Source organism: Pleurodeles waltl, chromosome 5 (genome assembly GCF_031143425.1).
Source record: "Pleurodeles waltl isolate 20211129_DDA chromosome 5, aPleWal1.hap1.20221129, whole genome shotgun sequence".
Lineage (NCBI taxonomy): Eukaryota > Metazoa > Chordata > Amphibia > Caudata > Salamandridae > Pleurodeles > Pleurodeles waltl.
The window spans coordinates 900,285,267-900,301,064 of NC_090444.1; positions in this window are offsets into that span (position 1 = coordinate 900,285,267).

Consider the following 15,798-nt stretch of genomic DNA (forward strand, 5'->3'; position numbering starts at 1 on the left):
AGCCCAAGCATAACCCAAGCAAATATAGGTGTATGATGTGAAACCTCAGACTTCGCAGACTACACATAACCCACACCTGATGGCACCACTGCAAAGGGATCGTGCCTGGCTCATCGGTATGTATCGTGTCATATGTGTGCCTCTATATTCTGCACACTCTACACCACCTTCAAGATTTACCTACAGTTTTCAATATGCCTATTACATCTGTGCACACGGGTGATTCTGGTTATCCCAACCTGACATGGCTACTGACACCTCTGTATTCATGGCTCACTTCCTGGCGGTGGTCTTGGTCTTGGCATCGGTGGAGGCTGGATGCCTGGTTGGACATCCTTGCTTGCGTCAGGGCTCCTCAGCTACAGGGGAAGAGGTGCTGGTGTCCTACGTGTCCTGTAGCAGGGCCTCCATTCCTTTGGTTGCAGCTGACGTGGAGGGCTCACATGTGATCTGGCTTATGGTAGGGGCCTGCTGGTGTGAGGCGGACTGACGCTGGATGGTGGCAAGTTCCGTCAGCACCCTTGCTATGGTGGCCATGGTGGCATTGTGGGTCTGCCACTGCTGCATGGTCTCCTGATGCTTCTCCCTCTGTAGCCTCTGGGTCTCCTGCAGGGTAGTGAGGATCTGGGCCATGGTGTCCCGGGTTTGGTGGTATGCACCCAGGACCTGGTTGAGGGCCTCCTGGCCAGTCTGATGTTGTTGCTGCCTCCTCCCTTGGACCACAGATCCCCTCCCACTAGCCCTGCCCTCCTGTGCCTTTGCCCCTGCCACAGTGTGCCCGCTCTCAGTAGCACCAAGGCCTTCATTGTCTGGGACAGATGCCCTTGACTCAGGCCCCTGTACTGTGGGGCACACCTCTAATTGAATGGTCCCTGAGGCACAGGTTTGGGGAGGATGGGCTAGCGGTGGTGTTGTAGCCACACAGGAGGGTGAGTCCAGGGTGTCTAGGTTGGGGCTGCTGGTGGTGGACTTGCCAGTCACCCCAGATGGCCCAGGCATTTCATCGCCCTCCAGACATCCACTGGGGCCTCATACTGGGAGGGCTGTATGACCCTGGCATCCTCTGCTGGATGGCAGTAGCAGGGTTAGCTGTGGATGGAAAGGGTGAGAGTTATTACGTGGAAATGTTGTTGTAGTGTCATGGTGTGCCGCTTTCAGTGGGTGGAATCGTTACCCAGGGGTGGCAACGACATTTGCAGCAATGCTGACACTGCATGGTGAATGGCCTTTGGGCCATGCTTGTCATATCAATTGTAGTTGTGGGTTTGCTGTTTGACATTGTTGTAATTGCCATTGGTAGTGAGGTGGTGTTGACTAGCAGTCTGGGTGGGTTGTGGGATGAATGTCCCTGCATGTGCACCATTGTGAGGTGTGAGTGTGATTCAGATCCGGCATGCCTAGTGATGGATTGTGGGATTGGTAGTTGAGGAGATAGTGAATGTTTAGCGTGTATTGTGCGGGGTGGGTATGTGGATGGTGGGAGAGGTGTTGTGTGGCATGCAGAGTAGTAAGGTGGAGTGATAGTGGGGGATGCATTCATGTGGTTTGTGATATGATGGGGAGTGATACGTGCTTGAGAGGGATGAAGGACTGGAGTGGTTAGTGCTCATGGGAGGTGTAGGTTCCTTACCAGTATCAATCCCTCCAATGATTCCAGTCAGGGCCTCAGTGTCAACAGCAGAGCAGTACGCGCTCTATTGGCGACAAAAATGCAAAAACCCAGCACTCTCAAAGCAAAGTAATTTATGCATTGTGCTGATATGTTGTGGTTTAACCTTTTTCCATTGCAGAGTTCAATCCTGAAAACGTATTTTTAATATGCTTACAAATACTGTTCCTTTGCAATGTATTGCTGCAGGTTTTCAGAGTGTGTTAGGGTGTGGCCCCTTTCCAGGGCCTTCCAGAGACTTTCCCTGCAACATGCCTGGGCATGGTTCTGGGCTGGGCCAAGACTCTATAAAAGAGAGCCAGCCCAACTCCCAGTGCTCACTATTCAGAGGTCCCGGTGCAGAGCAGCAGCTTCTTTCTGAGCTCCTGTCCCGGCGGCCTATTTGGATCTTCCAGTCTTCTGCCCTTCATCCTTCATTGGTGATCATTGTTCCAGGTGGTAAGACGGTGGTTGGACGTTCCCGACACCGTTATTGAGAATTTTCATATTCTTGGTTTAATTCTTAAATGAGTAACAGATTACTTGCGTGCTACCATTTCTTGACATTTAGATGGTAGTCTACAAATAGGCAAGACGCGCGATTTGTTTCATAAAGGTTTGACTTTGTTATTCATTGCGTTCTACCATTTCTTGACATTGGCATGGTGGCTTAAGAATCGGCAAGACTCGTGATTCGTTTTATGGAGTTTAAACATTGTTGTCCATTGCACGCTACTATTTCTTGACATTTACATGATGTTTTACGAATTGGCAAGACGTGCAACTCGTTTCATGAGGATTTAACTTTGCTGTTCATTGCGCGCTATCATTTCTTGACATTTACATGATGGCTTAAGAATCGGCAAAAGAAACGCGATTCGTTTCATTGTACTTTGATCTTGTTATTTATTGTGAGCTGTTATTTCTTGACATTTACATCGTGTTTTACGAATCGGCAAGATGCGTGATTCGATTAATGATAATTTGACTTTGATATTCATTGCGTGCTACCATTTCTTGGTATTTTACATGGTAACACTCGAATCGGCAAGATGCACGATTCTCTCCTCGAGTTTATTTAATGTTGTTTATTGTATGCCACTATTCTAAGATATTTATTTTGTAATATTCGAGTTGACAAGTTATGTGATTTGTTTCCTGAATCCATATTGTGTTATTCATGGTGCACAATCCTTTTATGGTGTTTACTATATATATATATATATCTGCAATATGCGCAATTTGTGTTGAAACATTTTAAGAGTACACAGAAGGCCAGAGTTTCTAGATGCAATATTGTATGGTCCTAGTATACATTCTCAAAACAGGATTTATATGACTGGTTTAAAATTTAGTCAGAATGTTTTTCTGATTCTCATGTAAAGGAAAGTACTTGAATAAGAACGTTTTCATTTAATTCATCTTTATTCCCCTACAGGTATCCGGCCATCTTGAAACTTAGTCATTTTAAACTTAACTCTTAGATTGTTCATGTTTTCAGAGTGACTAGGCTTAGAATCATAGTCTAGTATTGATTTCAGGAGATATCATTTTCATATTGTGTGTTCTAACCTTTTTCTTACTACAGGTCTTCTTCCCAGCTGTTCCCTTCCTAACCCCCTCTTCCCCTCTTGAACTCTCTCAGTCTCTGTGATTTATCTATCAGAGTCTTGGAGCTGTTCAGTGGTGGACGTGTTGGGAACGTGCACAGACCCCGAGGATCTGGTGACTCTGACACTCAGGATGCATGATGTCCAAGACCTTCTCCTCCCAGGTTGGCAGGTCAAGGGGAGAAGGTGGGTTGTCCACAGGCAGTCTTGTTGAGAGCGATGTTCCACCTCTTTCTGATGTCCTCCCTTGTGCGAGGGTAGCTGCTGACTGCGTTCACCCTGTCGACGATCCTCTGCCATAGCTCGGTTTTCCTGGCCATTGATGTTTTCTGGACTTGAGTTCCCATCAGTTGTAGCTCCACTCTGTTGATCTCGTCCACCATGACCCGCAACTTATTGTCGGTGAAGCGTGGGTGCTTTTGGCGTGACATGTTAAGGGGGTGCATGTTATTCGTATGAGGTGCAGTGCAGGCGTATGATTGTTGCGGGGTGCGTGCAGCGCGTGAATTATTGCTCAATGTGCAGTGGTTTGAGGGTCGTATATCTCTGGATCGTGGTGATATTCGCAAGGGTTTGTGGGGGTGAGTGTATTATAGTGCAGTGAACAGGAGTGTGTGGTGTGTGTATATGTTTCAGGTGTGGGGTATTCGAGCTGTCCAATCTGGTGTTGCCTTCTATTGGTGGTGATTTTCTAGCCGCTGCGGTGCGCACCACCAATGGTTTACCGCTGTGCATGTTCCGCTGTGCTGAATTGTAATTCATGATATGGTGGCCGGAATGGTGTCGGCGTGGCAGGCCCGGTGGACAGACAGTCGCTCTTTCGCCATCAGTGGCACTGGCAGTGTTGGATTTCTGCCTGTGTTTCGTCGGCTTGGTGTTTGTGAGTTGTAATATGGTGGACACTGTACCTCCAACACTGGCGGGATGGTGTCAGGATTTTGCATGGCGGTCTTGCCCGAAGACCTCCAAACCCATAGTGAGGGCCTTAGTCCTTAGGGGCCTAATTCTTACTTACACTTTTCTGTAATTTTATTATTGTTTGCTATTTACAAATGCATATTAATAGTAGTATCTGAACAACAGTGGAATTTCTGCACACAAAAGTAGGACTGCTCTACCTTTTTATGTGTGAATGCTCCTTAAAATACCTTTGTGAATAGCAAACAATCCTAAATTTGCACAAAAGTGTATGCTTTCCTTTCTGAATTGTGAACTATAACTTTACGACTACGCAAACAATATACATCTTCCAAAAAGGACTCTTTACACTACATAATCCATATTTATGACACATTTAATCTAAAACCGTCCAGCCATTTTCACACTACACCTCTTTAAATAATACTCTAAAACATGACACACACTCCACTCTATAATATGTTACTCCACTCTACAACTCTCTACGACACTACTCCAATCTACGAAAGTCCACTCCACTCTATAACACTTCATGCCACTGGACTGTCTGATACACCTCTCCACTGTACGACACACCATTTCACTCTTCCACATGCTACTCCACTCAACAACATGCCACTTCACTCTATGATACTCCATGCCATGCCACTCCACTGTATGACACAACACCCCACTCTACCACAAGCATCTCCACTCTTTGACATGCAACTCTATGACATCCCAGTTCACTCTACACTACTCCAGTCTACGCCCCTCCACTTTAAAATACTGTACCAAACTTCACTGTATGACATGCCACTCCACTGTATGACACTCAATTGTGCAACATGTCACTCCATTTTACGGCACACCACTCCACTTGATAATATGCCACTCCACTATGACATGCCACTTTACTCTACAACATGACACTCCACATCATTCCTCTCTATCACACGCTACATCACTCAATGAAATGCTACGCCACTCTATGCCCATCCACTCTATGCTATTCTGCTATACGCAACCCCACTCTATCCCACTCCACTGTATGGCACTCTACTGTATACCACTGCACTCTACACCACTCCAGTCTATGCTACACCACTCCACTCCACTCTATGCTATTCTACTCTATGCCACTTAACCATATGCCATTCAATGATACACCACTGTCTGCCACTTCTTCTTTGGTACTCCACTCTACACTATTCCACTGTATGCCATTCTACTGTACACCACTACACTCTACCTTACTCCACGCTATGCCTCTCAAATCTACGTGACTCCAGTCTATGCTATTCTACTCTAAGGCATGTCACTCTAAGCAATTCCACTCTATGCCACTCCACTGCACTCTATCCCACTATAAACCACCCCACTCTATGCCACTCCACTCTTTGGTACTCCACTTTACACCACTCCGCTCCACACTAGTACACTGTACACCACTCCACTCTACTCACTGTACTGCACATCACTCCACTCTATATCACTCCACTGTACGCTACTCCACTTTATGACACTCCCCTCTATGCTATTTCACTCTATGCCACTCAACTCTACACCCTACATCTCTATGCTAGGGTACTCTATGCCACTCGGTTATGTACCACTGCACTCTATGCCACTTCACTCTACAGTAGCTCACTGTACAACACTCAACTCTACCCACTCTATGCCACTTCACTCTCTGCCATTCCCTCTAGACCACTCTACTCTATACTATTTGACTCTATGTCACTCCACTCTATGACACTCTACTGTACGCTACTGCACCCTATGCCACTTCACTGTATGACTCTCCACGCTATACTATTCCACTGTATGCAATTCTACTCTATGCCACTGTACGCCACTCCACTCTACAGTATTCCACTGTACGCCTCACCACTTTACACCACTAAACTCTCTGCCACTCCAGTGTATAATATTCCATTTTATGCACTCCACTGTATGCTACTCCAGTCTATGTCACTCCCCTCTACGCCACTCCACTTTACGAAACTCCAGTGTATGCCACTCCACTCTGTGGCACTCTACTCTACAGTACTCTACACTATTCCAATCTATGCAACTCCACTCTGTACTGTTCCACTCTACATCACTCCACTTTACTCCACTTCACTCTAGATCACTGAACTCTATGTTACTTCCCTCCACTCTATGCCACCCCGCTCTATTCTATTCCACTCTACGCCACTCCACTCTATGCCACTCCAGTCTTTTTTATTTCACTCTATTCCACTCCACTGTTCCCTATTCCACTCTACTGCACTCAGCTGTAGACCACTACCTTTTATGTTATTCTACTCTATGCCACTCCACTCTATGCTATTCCACTGTATGCCACTTGAATTTACACCACTGTATGCCACTCCAGTGTATGATATTCCACTCTACACCACACCTCTCTACACTATTCCACTCAACGCTATTCTATTGTATTCCACTGTACTCTACTGTATGCCACTCCACTCTACTCCACTTCACTCCATGCCACTCAACCTTATGGCACTCTACTCTGCCCCAATACTGGACACCACTCCACTTTATGGCACTCAACTCCACACCATTCAACTCTATGCTATTGTACTCTACATCACTCCTCTTCATGCCACTTCACTCTATGCTTTTTGACTCTATGTGGGTCGTTATGACCCCGGCGGTCGATGTTATAGTGGCGGTAGTATCGCCAACAGGCTGGCGGTACATACTGCCATATTATGACATTGGCGGTTTGGCAAAAGCCAAACTGCCAATGTAACACACTGATCGCCACAGCGGGAACGACAGCCGGGCTGGAGACTACACTCTCCAGCCCGGAGGCCGTCAGTAGGCTGCCCACAGTACTATGACCCCGCCCACTGCCATGGTTTCCGTGGCATTTTTACTCCCATGAAAACCATGGCGGTAGGCACTATCAGTGCCAGTGAATTCCTTCCCTGGCACTGACAGGGGTCTCGCCCGCCCCATCCCCGTCCCAGAGCCCTCCCCCTACCTCCCCCTTCCGACACCCGACAACATACACACACCTATACACACAGAAAACACGCATACACACACGCATACCTACATTCACCCACGCATGCATTCATCCATGTACACACACATCCACACACACTGACATACATACATGCACACAAGCACTCACACATCACAACATGCACGCACACTCACATCTGTTCATGCACACATGCATTCCAAATGCACCACACCTGCATGCACACACAAAGCAACATACACACACACCAACACACCCCCCTCCCCTGTTGGAGCACCCAACTTACCTGCTTGCAGGGGGTCCTCCGGCAGGAGATGGGATGCGGCGCTGCTGCCAGCAGCAGCGTCCATCAGCAGAACACTGCCAGGCCGTATCATGTATCATGATAAGGTCGGTGGCGGTCTACTGATGTGGCGCTGCTGCCGGCAGCAGCGCCACCTTACCGCCGTCCGCCGCCATAACCGTAGCCGGAATTCCGCCATCCTTATTGCGGAATTCCAGCTACGGTCATAATATGGCGGATGGTAGGTAGCCACAGCGAAAGTCTTGTGGTGGCCGTTGCCGTGGCGGTAGGTGTCAATTACCGCCTATGTCATAATGATGGCCTATGTCACTCCAATATATGCCACTTTATTGTATGCTATTGCACTTTAAGCCCTATTGTATGACACTCTATTGTTAAGCCATTTTAGTTATGGTTCCATGCACGTTATTCTAACACACTAAGCCTGCTGCTGTGCACTTTAACCTCGATATATTTTATACATCTTCATTTATTATTTTAACAGTAGCCACTTTTGCGGTCTTGTTTTATTTTCTCTCTATCTAGCTGTTCTTGCTTAGGCCAGCACTGCGTTCTCATACAAGACATTCTTGTTCACTCTGTGCTTCTTTCAAGGCTACAGCAAGATGGGTTGCCGGCGAACGTGGTAAAAGTTTTGTCTCTGCTATTCATAGAAAAACACACATCCTTACGTAGAGACAATTTCCCAGAACATCAGCTGTTTTATTATAAAAACACTTCCTTGTCCCTTACACGTTAGAGGGAGATTCCAGCCAGAGAACCACAACTGTACGCTGATTGCTGAACACTTCGCTACAGCTGCTCATGTAGACTTCAGGCCTTTGCTCAGGTATGGGGGATGATGTCTTCCCAGGGCAACCTGAAGGGCAGAATTAGAGCTTAACATGCTGTGCTCTATTATAGCCTAGGTAGGAATTAGTCCATTGACTCTGGTGACAATATGGTAGCATTATTTCTATGCTACACTCTCCTTGTCACAATTTTAATTCTGTCATGCTGTATCGTCCTGGTTATTACAGTACATGCTCTTGCTATCTAAGATGCACTCACTTCATTAAAACCTTATTGAAACATATACTGCCTCTGTTTGTGTATGTGAGACTAATATAACTGAAAGAAATGAATGAGACCTGAGTGACCACGATTTCCCTGAGAAATCAACTATGTCATGTGCTCGGCTGCCCAATCATCCCCTCTCTTGGGTAGAGATGAGGCACTGCTAGTTAGCCAGAGTAAAACCCGGATTAAAAGCGACAGATGTCACCTGTAGTGGGTTAAGACTCAGTCTCCCACACCGCAGGCGATTCGGCAGTTCAAAATCCAGTAGTCTCATTAGAATCATGAGAGCCTACGTGACAACTCCACTGTATGCTATTCCACTGTACACTACTTTGTTTTGGACCACTTTATGCCACTCCACTCTACGCCACTCCACTCTACAATACTCTATGCACTTCAACTTTACACCACTCCACTCTATGAAACTTTACTGTAAGCCACTCCACTCTACAGCACTCCATTCTAAGCTACTCCACTCTAGGCAACTCCAGTCTACTCCACTCTAAGCTATTCCACTCCACGTCACTCTACTCTACATGACTCCACTCAATACCATTGAAGTCTATGCCACTCGACTCCACTCTATGCCACTCTGCTCTATGCTATTCCACTTTATGCAGCTTCATTCTGCGCCACTCCTGTTTTCTCTGCTCCACTCTATGCCACTCCACTCTATGCACTCCACTCTATGCTATTCCACTGTATGCCACCCACTCAATGCCACAATACTGTACGCTATTGCTCTGTACGCCACTCCACTGTATGCTATTCCACTCTACACCACCCCACTCTATGCCATTCCACAAATGTTGTTCCACTCTGACCCAACTACACTCTACGTTATTACACTCTACGCATCTCCACTCTACACAACTGTACTGTTAGCCAGTACACTCTATGGCACTCCACTCTTTGCTATTCTACTGTACGCCAGTCCACAGTACGCCACTCCACTCTACACCACTCAACTGTTCGCTACTACACTTTAGGCTATGTCACTTTATGCCACTCTGTTCTATGCTATTTCACTCTATACCACTTGACTCAAGCTCTGTATACCCCACCACTTCAAGCTCTTCTACTCTACGCAAAACCACTTTATGCCACTCCACTATATGTCACTCCGCTCTGGCATATTCCACTGTACTCTATTTCACTGTACACCACTTCACTGAATGCCATTCCTCTCTATACCACTGCATTCTACATTATTCCACTATACACAACTTCACTCTACACCACTCCACTCTTTTCCACACCACTCTTTGCCACTTCATTCTACACCACTCTGCTCTATGCTACTCCACTGCATGCTCTTCTTCTGTACACCACTTCACTCTATGCCACTCCGTTCTGGCTATTTTTCTATACGCCACACTACCTTATGCCACTGTACTCTACGCAACTCCACTCTATATCACTTCACTGTATGCTATTCTACTCTATGTGACTCAAATCTACAGTGCTTGCTTCCACGATACAGCACTCCACTGTAACGCACTCCACTGTACACTAATCTTTTTTATCCCACTCAATTGTATGCCACTTCCCTCTACGCCACTGAATTCTATGCCACCCCACTCTGTGCCACTCTACTGTATGCCACTCCATTGCACACTATTTCACTCCATGCCACTTGACTCTACACCACTGTACATCCCTCCGCCATATGCGGTTCCACTCTACACCATTCCACTCTATGCTGTTGCACTGTACTCCACCCCACTCTACACCACCCTACTCTACGCAACTCCAGTCTAAGCTATTCTATGATGTGCCTTTTCACTGTACACCACTCCACTGTATGCCACTACACTGTGCAACAGTGTACCTCACTACACGACACTGTCCTCCACTGTACTCTATAACACTCCACTTAACACGCGCCGCAATGATACACCACTCTACGATTACAAACACTTTTTTATTGAAAAATAAAAAAACATTCAAATTCAAAGAAAAGACCAAAGGTTAAACCTTAGTTATAGTTAGGAAAACTTTAGTTATTCTTTCTATACAAACCAAACTCAAACTACAGAAACATTAAAAATTCTAAAGTTATAGTTATATCTTCAATTTATAATTTACAAACCATCTTGAAATTACTAAGTGCCTCATTATGAGTTTGGAATTCTATGGACCGCCATGGTGGGGATGGCGGTTGATCTGCCATATTAGGAGTTATGCAGATCTCTGGAGCAAAGACTGCAGCAGTTCCGCTGGCACCACCAGGCAGCACAGACCGCCGCGGTCATGAGTCAGCACAAACAGACCAGCGAAGACTGTGTTTCCTCCGAACACATTATGAGGTTGCACACTGCCAATGTGACAGTGGCAGTCCAACCACCACACCCCAGCAGGCGGAAATGGGGAGTATAAAGGAAGACGCTCACCTGTAGGTAGCCTTACATATTCGGTGTCGCCACGGAGCCCATTATACACGTCCTGCCACTGCTGATGATCATATCATTTATAACTGTGCTTGTACATCTCAAATGATATAATTCATCAGAACACTGCATGCTAGAGTGGTGATTTATAGCTTATGTACTCAAGCTAGCAAGTTGAAAATACTGTGTGGATGGAGGTGGGCGTGTTATACTAAATTGAAGGTGGTGCGTGAATTGTAAATTTTGTTTTAGATCATACTTCATTTATTGCTTTATAAATTATACTACATATATGTAATTGACGACTTACACTCCTTATCTTAGATAACTATCGTAGATTAGGAAGCAGACCCAAGCCACCCTAGAAATTAGCATTATGTCTCCAGACACCATTAACACGTAAATATGCTAATATTTTGGGGAATTCAGAGGCTTGGGCTCCTGCTCATATAATACGTCACAACTATGACAACGCCGTAGAATTGCACTCTGATCAATTGTTCTTTTTTTTTTTAAAATGTTGTATACTTTTATGCTATTACACTACTTTCAGGTACAATGACAGAGGCAGCAAAATACATAACCTCGCAGAAAGGAAAGCAGTTACTAAATCACATGGGCTACACCTATGGACAAAAAAGTTAATCAACAAAACTTATAAATTGGAAATGTATCAAATATTGTAGTCCATGCTATGAGAGAGCAACTACAAAAAACGATGTTATAATTTATATAAGAGAGCACAATAACCCCCGAAATGTGACAACCGACCAGGCACCTCCGATCGGCCTCCCACTTCCTTGCAGACACCCTCCGGGTCCTCTGAGCCAACAGCAGAGGACGCTCTTTTTTTGCACCTGACGGCCAGGACATAGAACAACCTTGCCCTGAATCTCAGGACTGCCCCATCCCTCTAGCAATTCAGGAAAGTACTCAAGACCAAGATGTTCAAATTAAATCCACCATGCAGCAGCCAACATCTCCAGTGCCTCGAGACCCTCACTGGTGGTTTGTCATGCTTTATAAATGTTTGGTTGATTGAAATAAAAGTAAGGGCAGTATTACAGTATATCAGAGAGGCAAGCACTAGCTCCCAGAAACCCACAACCAAAATCCTTAAAGAGATTCTGCTTAAAGTCCCCAAACACATCACAGGCCACTACCACCTATACACACTTTAACATATTTAATTACATAAATTAAAAAAGCCACCAATGATGTTCCTGCCGCCCCTAAAATGTATCAAAACATAGCAATACCTGACCATTTACCCATGACACACAATGAGGAACCTTTCCTTTTACATGATAACCTAAGCAATGAGAAACAAGTCCTAAATTCTCCACAGCAACTAATTTACTAAAACGAAGCCATTGCAAACTTGGATGATGGATGGGACCTTCAAAATGTGTCCCAAACTAGTCACTCAGATGTACACCATACACAGTGCATATAAAAACACAAATGTTCCATTTATATAGGCCCTACTGCCAAATGTAGAAAGAAGCACTTACTACGACCTCTTAAACTCCATTAAACATAAAACAAATAACTACCATCCCCAAAACATAATCACAGACTTTAAGCAAGCCATGATTCAAACCATTTAATAATTTCACCTATACAAGGCTGTTACTATCAATCAATCAAAGCCTATGGAGACACCTCCAACAATCTGCTCTACATCTAGAATATTCTACAGTCAATTTGCTTTTGAAATAAAAACAATGATGGCACCAACTTATGTTCCTGTCACAGAGGTAAGTAACCACTACAATTTATAATTTAGAAAGCCCTTTAAACCAACAAAATGAAGACAAACGAAGGCTCCTTAATAGACTATTTCAAAAACACTTGGGTTGGCAGACTGCATCGCCCTGGACACAGTAGCCAACCCAAATTCCAAATACCACGGTGGAATGTCCCTGACAGCACCTTGGCACAGGGAGCCAAAACAATAACACAGAACGATGGCACAATGCCTGGCAATTCTATAAATTTATAGAAGCACTACATAAAGAACTAAGCTAAGAACAACTACCAAGGGAGCGACCTGTTAACCAAATTGCCCCTAAACTTAGCAGGTGAACCAAAAGAATGAACGGCATGATACAATTTAAAGTCCAACTCTTCATAAATAACAAAGGAGATTACTTAGAAATAATAGCCAAAAGCATATTATAAAATAAACAGTAATCTACTAAAGTCCAAAAAACATAATAAAATGTAAACCAACATGACAAATCATTGCTTTAAATAATAATTTTAATGAAAACAGGAGTGTAAAGTGCAATTGCTCTTTCTGTAATACACTTTGCATACATAGGGGGTCATTCTAACCCTGGTGGTCCACGACCGCCAGGGCTAAAATGACGGAAGCACCGCCAACAGGCTGGCGGTGCTTCCCTGCCCATTCTGACCGCGGCGGTAAAGCCGCGGTCAGAAAAGGGGATCCGGCGGTTTCCCGCCGGATTTCCCCTGTCTGGGCTGAATATCCATGGCGGCGCTGCAAGCAGCGCCGCCATGGAGATTCCGACCCCCTTCCCGCCACCCTGTTTCTTGCGGTTTTTACCGTCAGGAACAGGATGGCGGGAACGGGTGTCGTGGGGCCCCTGGGGGCCCCTGCACTGCCCATGCCACTGGCATGGGCAGTGCAAGGGCCTCCTAACAGGGCCCCAGCATGATTTTCACTGTCTGCTTAGCAGACAGTGAAAATCGCAACGGGTGCAACTGCACCCATCGCACCCCTGCAACACCGCCGGCTCCATTCGGAGCCGGCTTCTGGGTTGCAGGGCCTTTCCCGCTGGGCCGGCGGGCGCTCCCTTGGCGGGCGCCCGCCGGCCCAGCGGGAAAGCCAGAATGGCCTCCGCGGTCTTTTGACCGCGGAGCGGCCAAGCGGCGGTTCCCGCTTGGCGGGCGGCGACCGCCGCCCGTCAATGTAGGAATGACCCCCATAGTGCCATCCATTTCCTGTTTCCTGGCCCCTTTCCACCCACTAGATACCAGCATTCAGTTGCATCCAATTTTAACTCTGCAGCCCATTATAAGTCCACCACTTTCTCCATATGGCCTGACATTTATGAGGGCAGTCCATTGTAGTGTATATGGCCTCCTCCAATTTGCTGCAGCAGTCCATCCCCTCAATCCAAGCTATCAGAGATTGGGTTCTTGGTGAGTTCCACTTTCTGGCAATATCTCTATAGGCTAGCATGGTTCCCAGCCCCACCAGCATCCTATTACCTCCCACATCATCCAGCAACATCATCCAGCATGCCAAGGAGGGCCCATGGTGGAAACCTGTGTATGACTGAACAAGTACAAACCATGTGGAAAAAATCTTCTTTTAAATCACAGCACCTAGGCCAAATGGGGTTATCCTGGAGCAAGCTTGGTGTAACTATTTTAACTGCACCAGACGGAGCCTTTCCAATATTGCCAAGATCTGGGGAGCCATGCAAGCATCTCACTAGTGCGCCTCATCTATCTCTTCCACCCATTTTCCCATCCTTCTTTTAAAGGGTTCATCGGGTCAGGTGAGTGTACCACACGCATTTTGTAAATCTGCGAAATTCCCCCTATCCTAGCTGGCCCATAACTGAGCACCCCTCAAGTGTACTGTATTCAGGGTCCCCATCTATCTCCTTCTGATATTCATAAAGTGAGTGCCTGAGCTGGATGTACCTGAAGAACTGGGAGGCATGCATTTAAAACTATCCTGTTGGTCCTGAAACACTCGGATGTGGTCTCATTCCCAGACATTACCCGGCTTCAATAAACCAATGGAGTCCCATCCCCATAAGCCTTGCAAGTTCGACAAGTGCGCCAACCATCTACCGTCCCACAGGGGTAGTCTCGAGAGTGAGTTTGCATTCCCAGCCAGTCCAGAGTAATGTATCTCTTTACTACCGAAACACCACCTGGGTCTTCTCTGGCACGGAGGTTGGGATGGGGCGCCATAAAGTATGCCCATCACTGTGTTGAGATCTAGAGGAGACAGTACACCTGGTATGCCAGGTTCCCCCATCCCGATGCATCAATTCATTGAAAGAGACCAACTGGGCCACCCAGTAGTAAAGACGGACATCTGCCATGGTGAGACTGTTGTAATAAACCAAGAGGATGCATTTATCCAGTGCTATTCTCTGGGCTTACTGGCCCAGTTAAATCTGAATCCCATGAATGCTGGGACTTTTAACCACGTCCTCTGGATGAGCTGTGGCTAGTTCTGAAGGACATATAGGAGTTTAAGGAGGATCATCATCTTAAAAAGGGCTATGATGCCCATAACATCGAGGGGGAGCTTATACCATCTCGTTATATCCTGCGGATCCACCATATCAGTGGAGCAAGATTAAGGCTACTGGTGATACCCGGCCCCTAGGAGAAATGTATCCCAGGCTATTTAAAAGTAAGGTGGCACATCAGGACCCGGGGCTGCCAACCTTCTTCCTGACTGTCTCCTCTTAACGACATCAAGAAAGACTTCTCCCAGTTGTCCTTAAGTACAGAGGCCACCCTGAAAGTTTCTAGGATACAAAGGAGCCCTGTCCCTGTATCTGCTGGTCTGGACAAAAACAGTAACACAAATGCGGCATACAGGGCTATACGATCCTCCATTGACAGTGCCAATCAAAACCAAACCCTGCACATCGCATCGGATCCAAGGAACCAAGAGCTGTATGGCCAGGGCAAACAACAGGGGGGAGAGGAGACACCTTTGTCTGGTGCCTCGTCCGAGAGGAAATAGGTGGGGTACTATGCCATTAATACACACTGGGCCTAAGGCCCTGCATAAAGGATCTTGACATATGTGCAAAACTTGGGCCTAAACCCCATCTTGGTAAGGGTCTCCTCCCGAACAACCAATACACAGTAATATGAAATCT